A 6,130-nucleotide genomic window follows, 5' to 3' on the forward strand; every position below is an offset into this window, starting at 1 on the left:
TAAGTCGCCCCCTGCTGGCTGTTAGAGAGGACGCAGGTTTAAGTCGCCCCCTGCTGGCCGTTAGAGAGGACGCAGGTTTAAGTCGCCCCCTGCTGGCTGTTAGAGAGGACGCAGGTTTAAGTCGCCCCCTGCTGGCTGTTAGAGAGGACGCAGGTTTAAGTCGCCCCCTGCTGGCTGCTAGAGAGGACGCAGGTTTAAGTCGCCCCCTGCTGGCCGCTGGAGAGGACGCAGGTTTAAGTCGCCCCCTGCTGGCTGCTAGAGAGGACGCAGGTTTAAGTCGCCCCCTGCTGGCCGCTGGAGAGGACGCAGGTTTAAGTCGCCCCCTGCTGGCTGCTAGAGAGAACAGACCCGGAGGTTCCTGCTTGGTTGCATTAATAAAAAGCTTTTTGAGAAGTGATTTCAAAGATGTCTCAGTGGCGTGTTACATCTCCTTTACCCCCCCATGCTGTAACATGAAACATTTAGCATGTTAGCTTCTCACAGTGCTAAAATGAGTTTAAGATGTGAAAACTTTCCCTTAATAACTAAGACTCACAGCTGATGAGCAACATTGTCCAGCCTGTGTGTTAAAAGGTTTGGTGTGTGTGTTTCCTCTCAGGCGAGTGATATCTAAACTGTGTGTTGGTGCTCTGCATGTCGGCTGCGTTCACGTGTCGTATCAGTGACGCCGGGCTGCAGGACCACTTCCTCTCGCCTGCGGCGTTTCTCAGCTCATTTTCAGATGCTAATGTGTCTGATCCAAAAGCAAACTCACAGAGTGTAAGTAAGTGATGATATGCATGGCCGACAATCCCTCCACACGCCCGCGGTCCCTCTGCCAAACACCCAGCCCTGCTCTTTGAAAATATAAAGCGCTCAGAGAAACAAACGGGGCGAGGGGGGGGGGGGGTGATTTCTCTGCAGAGGTATTAACGTGTTCAGATCGAGGAGAGTTCATGGTGAAGAAACACAAGCGGCCCAGAGGGGGAACGCCAAACCACAACACGTCTTCTTCTTTTAGTGTCTCTCACTGTTCACTAATGAGCTCGTCGCCTCTAAACTAAAAGGGCTGCAGCTGATGCTCACACATTATATTTATATACATACATATAAATCGATCAGAGATTAATGGAAAGGTCAGAAGCCCCAGCAGCATGCAAACTGAATTACTGATTACTGAGCGCCTGTTTCTGGGTGAAATCATTAAAGTGACAACAGAGGTTTCGTTTTGTTCGACCGGTTTACTGAGAAAACACAGGAAACACGAGACATTAGAGAACCAGAGGATGGTTTATTTTTCCTCATGTGGCCGACACTTTTATCCACAGACATTTGAGGAACGGCAAGCATCAGTAAAGGAAGAGATCTACAACTGACAGTAGAGTAAGAGCTCGAACAGCATCAGCCGCGAGGTGCAGGAACTTCTCTGCAGGCGTGCAGAACTCTGCACAACAGGGCAAGACGCCGACAGCAGAAACAGCCGATCAGTCGTGAGTTACAAGTTCGCTACGTCAGAACTGATTCCACCTCAAGTGAGCGTAAAAATGTTTTGTTTATTTGCGAATTTTGCCGTTTCCATCGACCTTTTCTGATGCGATTCTTCAAAATGCGAATTAAAAAACGCTGATGGAAACACGGCTGATGATTGATCGAACACCAGAGAGAGAAAAATTATGTACGTTATTAATAATAACCGAACGGACTAATTGTTCCAGCTCTAACTCTGTACTGGAACTCATAACTTTCCTTCAGTGCTTGAGACAGTAATTCCCATAAATACCAGAAAAACAAATGAAAACTGGCCTCATCAGTCTGAACTTTTCAAATTCTTAGTTTATTTAAGGAAAACAGAAAACTTTTATTTACATTCAGCTGCCTTCATTTCTTACACTGCTTTGTTAATTCTGCTCAGTGTTTCTTTCACTAACACTGAGGCTCCTGTACACAATCTCACATGAGAACAGTCGTTTTATCCTGTTAACAGTGTTTGAACCTGCAGCCGAGCGACTTCAGTTATATTTTCCTGATCTGCAGACGGGTGTAGACTCATGGGGAAGACGTCCAGCCTAAACTGGAACAAGAGTCATATTTTAATAATTTCTGACTTTCTGAGTTCATCAGGCTGTTTGCAGACCCATCAGTCCTGTAGCGTCGGAGCGAGGTGGATTCGTGGTGCTGGCCCTGAAGAAGAAAACAAAACAAAAAAGGCTCCATTGTGGAGGCAGTCTGGCGTGTCTGAATGCACTCAGGGCTCTGTGGCCTCTTTGTGGTCGGGGTGTTTGCGGCGTCCATCTATCAATCGGCCTTTGAGTGGTGGACTTTTGTAATTTAATAGTGATTGACCCGAGCCGGCAGAAACCTGCGGCGGGACACAAAGACATCACATCCATCACAGCCGAGCAGCAGGACGCTGAAATCACATCAATGTGGACACCACGTGGTCGGCAGGTGGCTTTTCTTCTTCGCTGGTCTTTGTGTGGCCGTCGGGGCTCTGCCGGTCGTCAGGTGTCCTCTGGAAGGTTTTGTTGCTGCGGCCTGAAAAGTATTTGATTCTCGGATTAGACGATTAATTCTCGCCGTGACGAGGACTTGACGGACTGCAAGTTTGTCCCCGACCAATAACAGCCTGCTGTTTTTCACGGCCTTTGTGATGTCATCAGAGAGGAGGAGCTGGGGACTGACTTCCTGTGAAAGCCGTTTGATGGCGGCGTGTTTGTGTTTCAGAGATTACTCACGGTTTCATGATTGTCACAGCTGGGTGTGTGCGTGTGTGGTAGTAACGACCAATCAGGGCCGCTCGCTTCATCCTTAGTTCATTCCTCTTCATCAGCTACTTCAAACACACATATGGAGCCAATTGTGGTGGATTCTGGCACTGAGAGCCGAGTCACTGGCAACCCCCCACGCCCCCCAACGCCTTCACCTAAAGTACGTCCTCCAACTAGCACCATGAGCCCCCCACCCCTCCCTCCACCAGCGGGGTCGGCTCCTCGCAGACGGGTAGAAGGTGGCCGGCAGCTGTTTCCAACCCTCCAGATCAAACATGTGATTAGGAGGCGAGCTTCCTGCTTCATCAGCCGACTCTTAGATTCACTCTGAAGTCAAACTGTAATCACACAGATCAGGTCCCACCTCACGGAGTCCAGTCTGTCCGGGTTCAGGTCCCACACCGGCTGAAGGTTCCACCACAGAGAGTCCAGCAGTCTGTCCGGGTTCAGGTCCGACACCGGCTGAGGGTTTGACCTCAGAGAGTCCAGCGGTCTGTCCGAGTTCATGTCCGACACCGGCTGAAGGTTTGACCTCAGAGAGTCCAACGGTCTGTCCGGGTTCATGTCCGACACCGGCTGAAGGTTTGACCTCAGAGAGTCCAGCGGTCTGTCCGGGTTCATGTCCGACACCGGCTGAGGGTTTGACCTCAGAGAGTCCAGCGGTCTGTCCGGGTTCATGTCCGACACCGGCTGAGGGTTTGACCTCAGAGAGTCCAGCGGTCTGTCCGAGTTCATGTCCGACACCGGCTGAAGGTATTCAGCAGCATGTGGAGGCTGTCAGGTAAATACCTGTTCAATAGGACAGTACATGTTCTGCAACAATACAAATCAAATAGTATTTTAACATCCTCCTGTTGCAGCAGGCCGCCGTTCATTCTGAATTGTCCGCATAAATATTTGCACCTGCATCATGCGTATTTGCACAATACATCAAATTCACTGATATCGATTCAGTGTGTGATATTTTCTTACTGAATCGCTGAAATCTTATTCATCCACCACACGGTTACACACTCTGATGACAAAATGTGCTTACACTGTAAAACACAGAATAAAAAGAATACTACAGAAAACACGAAATTAAACAGATTCTAGCAAACAATGATCACATGTGGTCCTGGTCTTGGTCTCGTGGCCCATTACGTGAATAAGTGTGTCCAGCTCCATCAGGAGGTAGGACCTTCAGTAGGTGACGGACAGATAGTAGCGCACCACGGATCTGTGACACACCGCTCTGAGACTCAAGTGGTTTGGGGGGTTCGACCACTGCAGATGGGGGTTCAGTGAAATTCATCTGGCTCAGCAGTACGGCGGCCTGAACTCTGAAGAAATGAGCTCCTGTCTCTTTGTTCTGCAGTCAGTTTATATTGATCATGAACTAGAAGCGTTTCTTTTCATGACTAGTCAGTGGCTGCTGATTGGTCAGAGCACACTAACCCCCGTCCAATCAGACAGCAGCTAGCGGGGACCCCTAGAGAGTCTGATGGTCGGGGGATTGTGGCGTCCCAGCTGAACCCAGCAGATGCTTCTTCTTCTCTGGACTGAAAATAATCCGTCGCTCCTGATGCCACCGTTTTCCCTCCATATGAACGTTACATAATTTCCTGTTGTGCCTGAAAAACCACCAGGAGTCAGCACCAGGAGACGGGCTGACTCCTCATGTGGGTCAGGACCCCCCTCAGGTCATCGGACAGGAGCGATCGGTTTTGACTGCTCGTCTCGTAATGACTCTAATGTGGATCTTAATGTGCTGTAATGACCTGCTGAGCCTCCTCCGGTCCACCGGACTGACCCGCCCCCCCTCAGATCCAGAGCTTTCTGCTGATGAGATCATTTTAAAATGACAGAAACCTCCAAGCTGTGAAACCCTCGGTGTGACCCGGCTGAGACCAGGACAGCCACAGGCCTGAGGGCTCAGAGCCGGATCAGACTCCTTTAACCTCTTCAGCTCCGGCCCGGTCTGGTGTCTCCTGTCCCTCCAGAGCTCCTGCTGCTGCAGATGTTCCTGCGTGTCCCCAACAGGACAGGATGGTTCTCCTGGTGAAGGAAACCCCGGTCACAATAAACACAGAGGAGAAGTTGGATCCAAGTGTAGAAAGCTCTGGAAGAAAATAACAGTATGTTTCCCCTGAAACTGAGTCACCTGAATGCAGCGCCCCCCCAACAGCTCCTGAGGTTAACCTGTGCTTCTACAGCCAAAACCTGATCCTTAAAGAACCTCTGGACTCATGACTTTATAGAAATTATTACACCTGTATTGAGAGTTTGGCCTCAGGAAAGCGCTGTGATCCGGTCCAGACCTGGTTCAGGCTCCGTAGCGGACTCTCAGACTCTTGCAGTTAAACTAAATGAGCTGAAATGATTCTCCGTCTTTTCATGTTGGATTAGACTGTCAGAGGTTACTGCTGCTTTAACACGTTTTTATTTCCTCCAATCAGACGTCGACTTTCAGTTTGTGTCCTCGCTCCTCGTCCTCCTCCCTCGCTTTGTCTGCTCGTCCTCCTCCCTCGGTTTGTGTGCTCGCTCCTCGTCGTCCTCCCTCGGTTTGTGTCCTCGCTCCTCGTCCTCCTCCCTCGCTTTGTGTCCTCGCTCCTCGTCCTCCTCCCTCGCTTTGTCTGCTCGTCCTCCTCCCTCAGTTTGTGTCCTCGCTCCTCGTCGTCCTCCCTCAGTTTGTGTCCTCGCTCCTCGTCGTCCTCCCTCGGTTTGTCTGCTCGTCCTCCTCCCTCGGTTTGTGTCCTCGCTCCTCGTCCTCCTCCCTCGCTTTGTCTGCTCGCTCCTCGTCGTCCTCCCTCAATTTGTGTCCTCGCTCCTCGTCGTCCTCCCTCAGTTTGTGTCCTCGCTCCTCCCTCAGTTTGTGTCCTCGCTCCTCCCTCAGTTTGTCTCCTCGTCCTCCCTCGCTTTGTCTCCTCGTCCTCCCTCGCTTTGTCTCCTCGCTCCTCCCTCAGTTTGTCTCCTCGTCCTCCCTCGCTTTGTCTCCTCGCTCCTCCCTCGCTTTGTCTCCTCGTCCTCCCTCAGTTTGTGTCCTCGCTCCTCCCTCGCTTTGTCTCCTCGTCCTCCCTCGCTTTGTCTCCTCGTCCTCCCTCGCTTTGTCTCCTCGCTCCTCCCTTCTCTTTGTCTCCTCGTCCTCCCTCAGTTTGTGTCCTCGCTCCTCCCTCAGTTTGTCTCCTCGTCCTCCCTCGCTTTGTCTCCTCGTCCTCCCTCGCTTTGTCTCCTCGTCCTCCCTCGCTTTGTCTCCTCGTCCTCCCTCAGTTTGTCTCCTCGTCCTCCCTCAGTTTGTGTCCTCGCTCCTCCCTCAGTTTGTGTCCTCGCTCCTCCCTCAGTTTGTGTCCTCGCTCCTCCCTCAGTTTGTCTCCTCGTCCTCCCTCAGTTTGTCTCCTCGTCCT

General features: G+C 51.2%; 1 protein-coding gene across 5 annotated transcripts in view; it reads left to right on the forward strand.

Moving 5' to 3' along the window:
- gtdc1 (glycosyltransferase-like domain containing 1) overlaps positions 1-6,130 on the forward strand; it is a 45,343-nt gene that overhangs the window by 24,672 nt on the left and 14,541 nt on the right. The gene's annotated exons all lie outside the window — the stretch shown is intronic.

Source organism: Micropterus dolomieu, linkage group LG07 (genome assembly GCF_021292245.1).
Source record: "Micropterus dolomieu isolate WLL.071019.BEF.003 ecotype Adirondacks linkage group LG07, ASM2129224v1, whole genome shotgun sequence".
Lineage (NCBI taxonomy): Eukaryota > Metazoa > Chordata > Actinopteri > Centrarchiformes > Centrarchidae > Micropterus > Micropterus dolomieu.